This window comes from Vipera berus, assembly GCF_964194415.1.
Source record: "Vipera berus genome assembly, chromosome: 10".
In the NCBI taxonomy this organism is placed as follows: Eukaryota; Metazoa; Chordata; class Lepidosauria; order Squamata; family Viperidae; genus Vipera; species Vipera berus.
In genome coordinates, this window is record NC_138213.1 from 22,282,499 (window position 1) to 22,295,308 (window position 12,810).

The 12,810-nt window shown below is 50.1% G+C and overlaps 1 protein-coding gene across 3 annotated transcripts in view; it reads left to right on the plus strand.

The window, feature by feature from the left end:
• The window catches only part of VAC14 (VAC14 component of PIKFYVE complex), a 68,218-nt gene that overhangs the window by 27,709 nt on the left and 27,699 nt on the right, over nucleotides 1-12,810 (plus strand). The gene's annotated exons all lie outside the window — the stretch shown is intronic.

Genomic DNA, 12,810 nt, shown 5'->3' on the forward strand with positions numbered 1-12,810 from the left:
CAGGTTTCTGGTTGGCACAGATAGGTGTTCTGACCCAGCTCCCTGAACACAACAGACACACCAATAAATCTCCAACATTCCTTTTATTCAGGAACACCAGCAGTTTCACACAGTCGACTGTTAAAGTCTTTAGTTGCCTCCAAACAATGGAGCTCGCTCCCTTTTCTCTGCAGTGCTCTCCCAAAACCCAGAGTTAATCTCAGTCTCTCACCACGCTTTCAGCAAGAGTCCTTCAGGCAAGCTGGCTCTTTTCTAACATAAGATACACACACACATATACTCAGAAGGTGCTCCAACTCCCAGCACCACAGGATCCGAGGAAAACTCTGGCAAGTTTCCAAACAAGTCAGGAGTTCAAACTAGAAGTGGCTGACCGACAGAGAGACAAATAGTTGTCTGCCACACCTAGTCGTCTCCAAGCCTGCCTTTTATCCACAGCTGAGGGTGGGGCTCTGTTATAAGTGATTACTCTTCTGCCCCGAAGACTGGCCTATAGCCTCTCGCTGTTCTCCTCTCCTCAGCCTCTGCCATGCCCGCACATCAATCACTGGCTCCATGTGATCCTCCTCTCCTGAATCACTTGCTTCAAGGCATGGAGGTCTCAGCCTTTCCATCTGGGGGCTAGCGGATGGCCCAGGTGTTGTGATTCCTTGCCAGCCAGTGGACCCGACAGCTGAGTCTGAGGAATCAGATGAGGAGGAGAGGCCTGGAGTGACCTCAGAGTGAAAGGAAGACTCTGAGGAGCTCCAAGACTTACAGTCTGACAAGGAGCCTGGCCCCTCTACTCATGCTCAGGTTGAGACACAGCTGTGCTGGGAGTCTGAGTTGGACAGTGATGAAGCACAGCTGGGAGATATCCAGGATGCACGAAAATGCCTGCAAGAAAAGAGAGTAGGACAGAGGAATGCAATGGGGCAACTCCAAAGGCAAAGGAGAAGGCATTAGGAAGCCACACCTTGGCTGAATAGGAAGGGAAGGTGTGGGAGGTGCTGGTTGCCGAAGGCAACCGTTTGTGTTAAGGATCGAGTTTCTGTGAACTGTGTTTGCCTTGGACATTGACTCAGGTCTGTGAATAATAAAAGGGGTTGTTTTTTCTTGTGGTTCCTGCCTGCTTGTTGGAAGAGGGGTTTCTCCTTGTGAGCATAACAAGGACTCACATAGGCTGGGACAGAACATTTTGCCTTCAGCCTCCTACCCCCTACTACATCGGAATAGTTATGTGTGGAAAATGCCCAGCTCCCCAGCAGCTGGCTTTGATGGCAGCTCAAGTGGCTCAGCTTCAAGCCTCCGCTCCTGCTGCTCCACAACCCAGAAAGAAGCGTCCAGTCTCAGTGCCTGACATATTCGATGGCACTCCAGAGATGTTTCCAGTTTTTCTGTGCCAATGCCAGTGTCATGGTTCCGACAGATGAAACTCTTCAAAGAACTTCAAGGCATTGTTTACCTTAAAGAATCTTTATTTGAGTAGCATAGCATCGGCACTTACATAGTCGAAGCCAAAATCTGAGTTCCCTTCCCCTGAACACATTTCACAATTCCCTCCTCCAATTAACAGTCATAAATCACATTCTCCAATTAGTTTGAAATGCAGGCTTCCCCTCCAGTTCTCCAGCCCGCCAATTCTTATCATCTCTTCTTTCAACCTTGGTTCATACACTAGGTTCAGTGTTGTTATGTCTACCTAAACTCCCATGCACATTCCTCCCCCCCAGCATCATCTAACTCTAATTCTACAGTAAGAGTAAAACATAAGAAGAAAATGGTTGTATCTCCATCTGTTGTCAAAGCAAAAATATCCAAAGTTAGCAGCTTGTTGGGCACACCCCTGGTAGCCCAACCTAGTCCATTGTTGGATAATTTGGGGGGGGGGGGTTGTGACTATGCATCTGATGTATGAAGACCCCATTAAGACGCAAACTGCTACCCGACACCTGAAAGCCCTGAGGCAGGGCCGACGCCCTCTACAGGGATATATCAGTGACTTTCGGATGCTTAGCCAGGATTCAGCCTGGAATGAAGCTGCACTCATGGACGCTTTCCAGGATGGCTTGTCAGAGGAGCTGTTGGACGAGCTGGCCGGTGTCGATGTTCCCCCAGATCTCAGTGGGTTGATCCATCTCTGTTTGTGGATTGACGCTCGACTGCAGTAGCGTAGGAGTCGTCATGCCACCTCAGAGACCGGGCAGCCCCAGTGGTGCGTGATACTCCGGTTCTGCGGGAGGAGCCTATTGAGTTAGGTGCTGCCAGAACTCGCCTATCGGTGACAGAAATGAATAGACGATGTTCGGGGGGGTTGTGTTTCTACTATGGGGAACCTGGGCATTTGGCCGCCTCTTCCCCAAGAAGCGACGAGGGGCGTCAGCTACCGAGCCTGCCCCACAATAGCAACGTCATCTGTCGGGAAATGCCCTGAGCCCGACCTAAAAGACGTTTTGGGTCAGGCTTCCCACCACACTGAGCAACATCCTTTGGATGCTGCACTCAGACCTCCATGGCATTTGATATTGGTGGCACGCTTGATCCTCCCCGGGAAGCCACAGGGGATTCAGGTACATGCTTTGGTCGACTCTGGGGCCACCACAAACTTCATGGATGTAGCATTTGTGGCTAAATGGGCTGTTCCCCAATGCCCGGTGGAACCACCTCTGTTAGTGGAGACTATTGATGGCCGAGTGCTCCTGTCTGGGCCAATTAAGGCTGCCATGCAACTGTTATGTATGACCATCAGCTCACAGGAGGAGGCTATTCAGTTTTACATAACCTCCAACTTGCATTTCTCCGTGGTCTTGGGATTGGCGTGGCTCCGGATGCATGACCCGTAGATTTATTGGTCCCAGAACTTGGTCACCTTTCCAAACTTTCAGTCTGTGGATCACACCCGCCAAGTCTGTGCCGGCCAGGTGGTGAGTCCCCCGAGGTCTCCCTGCCCTCCAAACTGGCGACTTATGCTGATGTGTTCAGTGAGACTAAGGCGGATCAATTGCCCCCGCACAGGCCACATGACTGCCCCATCAACTTAATTCCTGACCCGCCTCTCCCAGTGAGACGTTTGTATTCCATGTCGGACCCCGAGTTGGCTGCGTTGCAGGACTTTCTGGACAAAAACTTGGTTCAGGGTTTACTTCGTCCCTTGTCTTCGCCAGTGTCTGCACCAGTGCTCTTTGTCAAAAAGAAGTCTAGAGAATTGAGGCTTTGCTGTGACTATCAAAAATTAAACACCATTACGGTACATAATCGATACCCGCTGCCCCTCATCCCCGAACTTGTGGAACGGCTCCAAGAGGCAAAAATCTTCACGAAATTGGACTTGAGAGGAGCCTACAACCTCGTTAGGGTTTGGTCAGGTGATGAGTGGAAGACCGCATTTAGCACCTGGTACGGGCACTTCAAGTATACAGTGATGCCGTTTGGGCTGACCAACACCCCTGCAGTTTTTCAACACTTCATGAATGACATCTTCCAGGATCTGTTAGATAAGTTTGTTGTGATCTATTTGGATGACATTCTGATCCACTCCCCTTTGGGGAGACGCACCACCAGCATCTCCGTCAGGTCCTGCAACAGCTCTGAGATCATTGTTTGTATGCCAAACTGGAGAAATGCCAGTTCTATCAAATGACCATTTATTTCCCAGGTCATCGCATTTCTCCTGAGGGCATTGCCATGGAGCCAAGCAAGGTCGAGTCTCTGCATAGTTGGCAACCCCCACATTGCATTAAAGATGTCCAGCGACTCCTTGGGTTTGCCAACTACTATAGAACCTTCATCCCTGGTTTTGCTTCCATGATTGTGCCCCTCACTCGGCTCCTGCAGAAAAAGACCCGGTTTCATTGGGATAACCCAGAACAACAGGCTTTCCAGGCTTTAAAGAAAGCCTTCATGAAGGAACCATCTTGAAACATCCTGACCCACAACGGCCATTTGTCATGGAAGCAGATGCTTCTGACATTGCCATTGGAGCGGTGTTACTCCAGGCAACGCACCCAGTGGTGCCTATTTCCCTTGCATGTACTACTTGCAGAAACTGAATCCAGCCGAGTGCAACTACACCATCTGGGAGAAGGAGCTACTGGCCATCAAAGTGGCATTTGAGGCCTGGAGGCATCATTTGGAAGGGGCTTGGCATCAAATTGAAGTCCAGACGGACCATAAGAAACTGGAAAGCTTGGAGACCGCCTGGATATTGAACCAGCGACAGATTCGGTGGTCTCTCTTCTTTGCTAGGTTCAGTTTCCACGTTACCTACATACCAAGCGATCACAACCAAAGAGCGGATGCTCTGTCAAGGAATCCAGAATATTCCCCGTATGGAAGACAAGCTTCTGCCCAGGACAGTTCTCCCCGAGTCTTTCTCTGCAGTTTGGGAGCCAATAGATGTGCGGGCTTGGATTCGGGAGGCCCAACAGCATGATGCGTGGGTGGCTTAATGAAGGGAGGAGTTGGGGCCAGACTCCCCATGGACCATCACGGATGGACTCCTGCACTATCGGCTCTATGTTCCAGGAGGGCCACTCAGAGGGCTCATTCTCAGCCAATGTCATGAAAATCCAGCATTTTGGCTTGTTCAAGACTTGGTCTCCCATACATTCTTGTGGCCCTGAGTAGGACACGATGTCCAGGCCTATATCATGTCTTGTATACAGTGTAGGCAGGCCAAGTCACCGATGGGGGCCCCACCAGGTCTACTTGCTGATGCCCAAAAGACCCTAGGGGTAGTGTCCATTGACTTCTTGATGGACTTGCCCCCGTCTTCTGGCTTCACGACAGTATTTGTGGTGGTGAACATGCTGACCAAGATGGTGCATTCCATGGCTTGCCATCAGCCCGCACACCAGTCACATGTTAATCCAGCAGGTTTTCTGGCTGCACAGCCTCCCTGATAGGGTCGTTTCAGATAGAGGGGCTCAATTTACGGCCCATTTCTGGAAGGGTTGATGAAGGCCCTGGATGTGAAAATCTGCCTATCGTCAGCGCATCATCCTCAAACTGATGGCGGGACCGAGAAAGTCATCGGAATTCTAGAGCAATACCTGCACTACTTGAATCAGCAGCAGAACGATTGGGCAGACTATCTTGCGGAAGCCGAGTTCACATTTAGCAACTTACAGCACACCACGCAGATGACACCGTTCCTGGGCAAAGTGCGATATCATCCCCAGCTTTTTCACCTCTTGCAGCTTGACTCGCCAGTTCCTGCAGCTAACGAATATATGACCGAGTTACGGGCTATCCATCACTTGGTGCGGCGACAATTAGACAAGGCCAAGGTGGATTACAAGAAGGTTGCCAATCAGTCGAGGCAAGATATGCCTATGTTAACAGTGGGAGATCGGGTGTGGCTATCAACCAGGAACCTGCCATCAAACAGACCTGCCAAGAACTAGACCACCGGTACCTAGGACCATTCCCTATCGAAGCCGTCATCAACCCAGTCGCTCATTGATTAACTTTTCCATGGTCATTACGGGTACATCTGGTCTTTCACTGGTCTCTGTTGGTCCCCAAACAACCAGTGTGTCCTCTCCAACGATCAGAACATCCCCCACTGGAACAACATGATGGAGAAAGCGCTCCAGAGTATGAGGTCATCAGTATTTGAGACTCCCATTGGCTGAAAGGGCAATTTCAGTATCTGATTGAGTGGAAGGGCTATAAACTGGAGGAGTTCACCTGGGAGGATGTGACCACCGTCCATGCTTCTGCCTTGGTGACAGCGTTCCACGAACAGTTCCGTTCATGACTGCATCCGGCCCAGCAGATTTGGGGGAAGGGTCCTGCAGTGCGGGATAGTGTTGTGATTCCTTGCCAGCTAGTGGATCCGGCAGCTGAGTCTGAGGAATAAGATGAGGAGGAGGAGCCTGGAGTAACATCAGAATCAGAGGAGCTCCAAGACTTACAATTTGACAAGGAGCCTGGCCCCTCTACTCGTGCTCAGGTTGAGACACAGCTGTGCTGGGAGTCTGAGTTGGACAGTGATGAAGCACAGCTGGGAGATATCCAGGATGCACAAAAATGCCAGCAAGAAAAGAGAGTAGGACAGTGGAATGCAATAGGGCGGCTCCAAAGGCAAAGGAGAAGGCAATAGGAAGCCACGCCCTGGCTGAATAATAAAAGGCAAGGTGTGGTGGAAGGTGCTGGTTGCCGAAGGCAACCGTTCGTGTTGAGGATCGAGTTTCTGTAAACTGTGTTTGTTTGGCTTGGAGATTGACTAACTCTGAATAATAAAAGGGGGTGGTTTATCTTGCGGCTCCTGCTTGCCTGTTGGAAGAGGGGTTTCTCCTTGTGAGCATTACAAGGACTCGTAGGCTGGGACAGAACACCAGGCTTCGCCTCTGTCCCTGGCTGCGACAACTCCATTCCTTCATCCACATCGGAGCTTTCAGCTGGCCCTGACACTAGGCCCGATGCCCACACCTGTGCTTCCTCCTCTGCATTAGCTGTGGAATACTCCAGAGTCCGACAGTCCACAACACTATCCCTTACTGCAGGGCCCTTCCCCTGGGGCTGACAAACCAGGTGAGGCCATGAAGGGAACCAGGTGTGGAACTCTTGGACCAGTGTGGGAGCATGCACGTAGGCCGTGTCCTCCCACTTGAAGTCCTCCAATTTGTAGCCCTTCCATTCAATGAAATACTGGAAGTGGACATTGGGAGTCGTGGATGCTGGCGACCTCATATTCAGTGGCACTGTCGTCATCATGCACCTCCAGGGGAGGATGTTCTTGTTGCCCTAGTGGGCAGGCTGGCTGCTCCGGGACCAGGAGCGACCAATAGAAGACCAGGTGGACTTTTAAGGAGCGTGGCAGGGTCAGCTGATAGGCCACCGGATTGATGACGGCCTCGACGGGCCCCCCAGAAAGTGTTGGTCCAGCTTCCTAGCCGGTCGATTGGATGGAAGGTGTTTAGTGGACAACCACACCCGATCGCCCATGGCTAAAGCTGGCGTGTCCTGTCAGGACCAAACCACAACCTTTTTGTAGTTCTCCTTGTCTTTGTCCAGCTGTCGCCGGACTAAGCGGTAGACCGCCTGTAACTCAGCAAGATAATTGTTGGCTGCAGGTACTGGGGAGTTAACCAGCATGAGAGGGAACAGCTGGGGGTGGTAACCCATGTTGGTGAGGAATGGAGTCATATTTGTGAAGGTATGCTGGAAATTGTTAAAGGCGAACTTGGCCACCACTAAATAGTTTGCCCACTTGTCCTGTTTTTGGTTGATAAAACAACACAGGTACTGCTCCAGGATTCCTATGACCTTCTTCATCCCTCCATCCAATTCTGGGTGGTAGGCCGAGGGCAGGCACTCCTGAACTTCGAGGGCCCACAGTAGTTCTTTCCAAAACTGGGCTGTGAACTGCGTCCCTCTGTCTGAGATAACTTTGTCAAGCAGTTCACGTAGCCGGAAAACATGCTGGACGAAGAGCTGGGCCATGACATGGGCCATCGAAAGCCCACGACAGGGAATAAAGTGCATTTTGGTCAACATGTCAACCACCACATGGAGTTTAGTGAACTCCGATGAAGGCAGCAAGTCCATCAGAAAGTCCATGGAGACTCCCCCCCCCCCCCGGGCCTGTCAGGAATTGGCAAGGGGTGCAGAAGATCACAAGACACGACATAGGTGTGGACATTGTGCTGTAGGCAAGGCCACCAGAAGGTTCAGGAGACCAAATCCAATGTCTTAAACAGGCCGAAATGCCCCGCAGTGGGACTGTCATGGCATTGAGATAAGATGAGGCCTCAAAGTGGACCCGTGGGGACATACAGACGGTCACAGAACTGGAGGAGTCCATCCGTGAACATCCATTGGGAGTCCGCCCCAACTCCGCCCATTGTTAGTCCACCCACGCGTCCTGTTGCTGGGCCTCCCGGATCCACACCTGAAAGTCCACCAGTTCTTGGACAGTTCCAAGGGACTCCAAGGGTAAGATTGTCCAGAGTGGAAGCTTCTCCTCCTTGTTCACATATTCTGGTTTACGGGAAAGAGCATCCACTCTCTGATTGCAGCCGCTTGTAATGTACGTAACACGGAAATTGAACTGAGCGAAGAAGATGGACCATCGAATCTTGACACTGGTTCAATTTCTGGGTAGCCTGCAGAAACTCCAAGTTCTTATGATTGGAGCGCACTTCAATCTGGTGCCAGGCCCCCTCCAGGTCTCAAACGCCACCTTGATGGCCAGCAACTTTTTCCCAGATGCTATAATTGCACTCTGCTGGATTGAGTTTCCAGGAATAATAGGCACAGGGAAAGAGGGTGCCACCGGGCGCGTGAGCCTGGAGTAGCACCGCCCCCACAGCACTGTCAGATGTGTCAGCCTCCACAACAAAGGGATGGTGCAGGTCGGGATATTTCAACATAGGCTCCGTCATAAAAACTCACTTCAGACTCTCAAATGCTCCTTGCTCCACAGTGCTCCACTGGAAAGAAGTCCGTTTCTGCAGGAGCCGAGTGAGAAGTGCAGTCAAGGATGCAAACCCAGGGATGAAAGTCCAATAGTAATTGGTCAAGCCCAGGAACATGCTTGGCCTGACGTGGAGGCTGCCAGTTATGTAGTGCTTCCATCTTTCTGGGCTCCATGGCTATGCCCTTGGGAGAGATGAGGTAACCTAGGAACTCGATGGTAGTCTGAAAGAACTGTCATTTCTCCAGCTTGGCGTAGAACTGGTGCTCCCAAAGCCATTGCAGAACTAACCAGAAGTATTTTTGATGGCTCTCCCGGGATGGGGAGTAAATAAAAATGTCCAAATAAAGATGACGAACCAGTCTAATAGGACCCGGGAAATATCATTCATGAAATGCTGGAAGATGGGGGCATTGGTCAAGCCAAATGGTACTCAAAATGCCTATACCAAGTACGAAACGCCGTCTTCCACTCATCTCCAGCCCGGACCCGGACCAGTTTGTATGCCACCCGTAGGTCCAGTTTGGTGAGGACTTAAGCCTCCCATAGCCATTCTAAGAGTTCCGAGATGAGAGGTAGCGAGTACCTGTTGCGCACCGTGATGGAGTTAAGTTTGCAGTAATTGCAACAGAGTCTCAACTCTCCCGATTTCTTCTTAATGAACAGAATGAGGGGGGAAGCAGGCCGAATGAAACCCCCTCACCACGTTTTTTGCAGAAAAAGTCCCACAGCGCAGCCAGTTCGGGCTCAGACATGGCATAAATACAGCCAACCAGAAGTGGGTCATCAGGGACCAAGTCTATCAGGCAATCATAAGGCCGATGAGGGGCAGTTGGTCCACCTCTTTCTCGCTGAAGACATCAGCAAAGTCAGTCAGTTTAGATGGCAGGGCTGCCCTGGCAAGACTTGGGCTGCACATACTTGGTGGTGATGGCTGGTGCATTGCTGGCTCAGAAACACAGTGAGGCTCTGGGACCAATAGATCAGGGGGTCATGCACCTGAAGCTTGCCTTTGATCCACAGCTGCGGGTGGGGCTTTGTTAGCAGTGGTGACTCTTCCGCCCCGAAGACTGGCCTATAGCCTCTCGCTGTTCTCTCTTCAGCCTCTGCCGCGCCTGCACATCAATCACTTGTCCCATGTGATCCTCCTCTTCTGAATCACTTGCCTCAAGGTAAGGAGGTCTCAGCCTTTCCATCTTGGAGCTGGCGGATGGCCCAGGCTCCGCCTCTGTCCCTGGCTGAGACAGCTCCATTCCTTTGTCCCCATCGGAGCTTTCAGCTGGCCCTGATGCTGGGCCAATGCCCACTTCTGTGCTTCCTCCTCTGAGTTGGCTGTGGAGTTTTCTGGCAGCCGACAGACCACAACAATAGGTCTTCAAAAAAACTAACTGTCAATGCTGCTAACATTGACATGTTTTTGCACTGACAATATAAGAGGCAGCCTTTTGCTTTAACTGTTTGGTTTTGAATCACAAAAACGCGGGTGGAATGCAACCCGAATGTTTTGACAAGATAGCAGGGGTGTCAAACTCAATTTCATTGAGGGCCGCATCAGCATTGTGGTTCCCCTCAGGGGGCCGGGTGGGTATGGCTAGGGTGGGTGTGTCCTACTGGGTGGGCGTGGCTAGAGTGCATATGGCCTACTGGGTGGGCATGGCCAGCTCTACATCGTTTGCATCAAGTTTGCCTATGGGGGCCCGGGCAGGAGTGGGACAGATCTGAGGGTCTCTGGCAGAAGGAGGGTCTCTGGGCCAAGGCAGTGGGGGCTGTTCCCTCACTGTTTCCAGGATGGCTTCGCGGGCCACATGAAACCACTTCGCGGGCCGAATTCGGCCCCCGGGCCTTGTGTTTGACATGTCTGAGATAAGGGATAGCCGCTTCAGAAGGGAAGTGAAACTTTGTGTGTTAAATTAATTGGTAAATGTGATTCATGATGTGTAAATAAGGGAGGGAAATTCTGTATGATGTGGAGGGTCAAGGGGAGGATAATTCAAATTCTGGCATCCATCCATGAGTGCCGTTGCTCCGTTTCTGCTCGTTATAGACTTTTTAGAATAAATAATCATGCTGTACTCTTTGATGTGTCTTTTTAATCGGAACCATGACATCAACGTATGATGTTACAGTATCTGTGAGTTCACCAAAGTCTACAGAGGTATCTTTGAAAACTTTCCAATCAGTGCAATCACAGCAAGCCTGTAGCTTTAGCTTTGCCTCCTCAGTCACTGATTTAATTGTTGGTTTTATGGTTTTAAGCCTTTGTCTATAAACAGGTACAAGGTAAATCATACAATGAGCATAATCAGGACATTTTTCTTCAGCCCACATAATCTGTGAGCTGGAGTTTGTAATACTTTGTTTATGCAAGCTTTTGGTGAAACATACATTGCAAATAGGAGGAATGAGGAAAACTCTCGAGAATAAAACAGCTTGCAATTGATAATTAATGTCTCTAAGTCCACATCACAGAATTTTTTTAGTGTAGTTACATTTTTGCACCATTTGTTGTTGATATAAAAGCAGAGACCCCCTCCCTTCTTTTTACCAGATGTTTCTACAATTCTGTCTGCCCTCTGTATCTGAAACCCTGGGATATGCAAGCTGCTATCATCATTTGCCTTATTTAGTCAGGTTTCAGTGAAGCAGAGAGTTGTAAAAATCAGAGTGGCATCTGTTTAAAATAAGTATTTAATCCATCTTATTAGCGAGTGAACATAGATTAGTCAGAAAGAATGAAGGGAGAAGAGTTTTTTTGTTCTTGTTTCTCCATTGTCCAGAGAGCACTGCTTCTTCCTGGATTAGAATCTCTTTTGCATTTGTAAAGATGGTGTGTGTGTATATAGTCACAGAAAGCTGCCTATTAAAAACATTGCTTGATGTTTAACAGTTGCTCTCCTGAGTATGAAATCCAAAATGAATCACAGAGAAGAATAAAAAATAACAAAACCATCAGGGAGTTTTTACTAGGAAAGAACTGATGGCAGCAAAACTCAGGCAAGGTCTGAAGCAAAACACGCTTGAGGAGACAAAACAAATTGGAATTAACCCTAGAACCCAGGCAACCAGAGTTCAATCATTGGTCAGGAAGATGTTTTGGGAACATCTCTGTTCCCAGGATGTTGCCTTGAAGATGTTAAGCAACTCCAGCTGGCCTCTCTGAGTCTAGCCCCAGGAAGAATTTCAGTACCACAGTCAGTGGGCCGATGAGGCGGGAGCATATCGGAGCCCTTCTCACTAAACACTCCCATAGATCCAGTACAACTTGGGGATTCTGGGCTCTCTTTTCAGGTGCTCCTGCGTGGCTGCCCCTAACTCCCTCTTTTCTTTGGCTTTCTTGTCTCTGGGCATTCACATAAGGAGTCCATTTTTGGAGCCAGGACAATCCAAGCAGGAGGGCTCTCTACATCCCCGGTGCAACTATAAAACTCAGTCTCTTCATGCTTCCCCATACTCATTTCCACTGGCTCAGTTATAGAATGAACCACCCGCTACTGTCCCATCCAGTTGGCAAAAAGCTATCAGCCCCTTTAGTTGCTTAAGTCTCAGTCCCAGCTTTTCCACCACCTCAGGGCTAACCACACATCTGGTGTAACCGAGTCCAGTAGAGCCAACACTGAGGGCACCACTAGTTCCATGGGAATGGTTACAGGAATTACATGTTGATTTACCAGCGAGTCATTGTCAGTCGGTTTCACTCTCACCTGGGCTGGTCAGAGCTCCCAGCCCCTCATAATCGGGAGAGGCAAACTCAGCGACTTCCACCCCTTGCAGCTCTGTCTCACAGGTTTTCAGAGCTGGCTTATATCTGCCTTCTGCCCCAGGGCTTCCACTGCTTTGAGGCTGGGCTTGGTGGATTAGCACTCCACAGCTCGGTGTCCCTCCTTCCTGCACTTGAAGCATGCCATGGATCGCAGTCTGGCCCCAGATTCATCCTTCGCTGACTTCGGGGGTTCTTTACACCCGAAGTGGGAGGATTTGCACCACCCGTGCTCACCATGGTATCAAGTCTCGTGCTAGGTCACTCTACTTCATCTGCCAGGACATACCAGTGTTGTAGGGTGCATGGGGTACCATGTGAGATGCAGGTGTGGCAGGCATCATTGTTGATGCCATCTTTGAAGCAATTGATCAGAATGTCTTCAGGCCATGTGGCTAGTCGGAGCTCCAATTCTCGGAATTCCTGCCTGTACATGGCCACCAACTGCCCATGGTGGTTGGCCTTGAAGATGTTAACCCAAGCTGGCCTCTTTGAGTCCAGGCCTCCTCCTCATCGCTTCTCAGAGATTCCAGTTTTGCCTCCGGCACACTTTCCCTCCCAAATACCCATTGTTTCTCCCCACCCGTTTCAATGGCAGCTGGCAGCATGCTTGAAAGAAAGCAAAGATAACCAGGTTGATAGTTGGAGACAA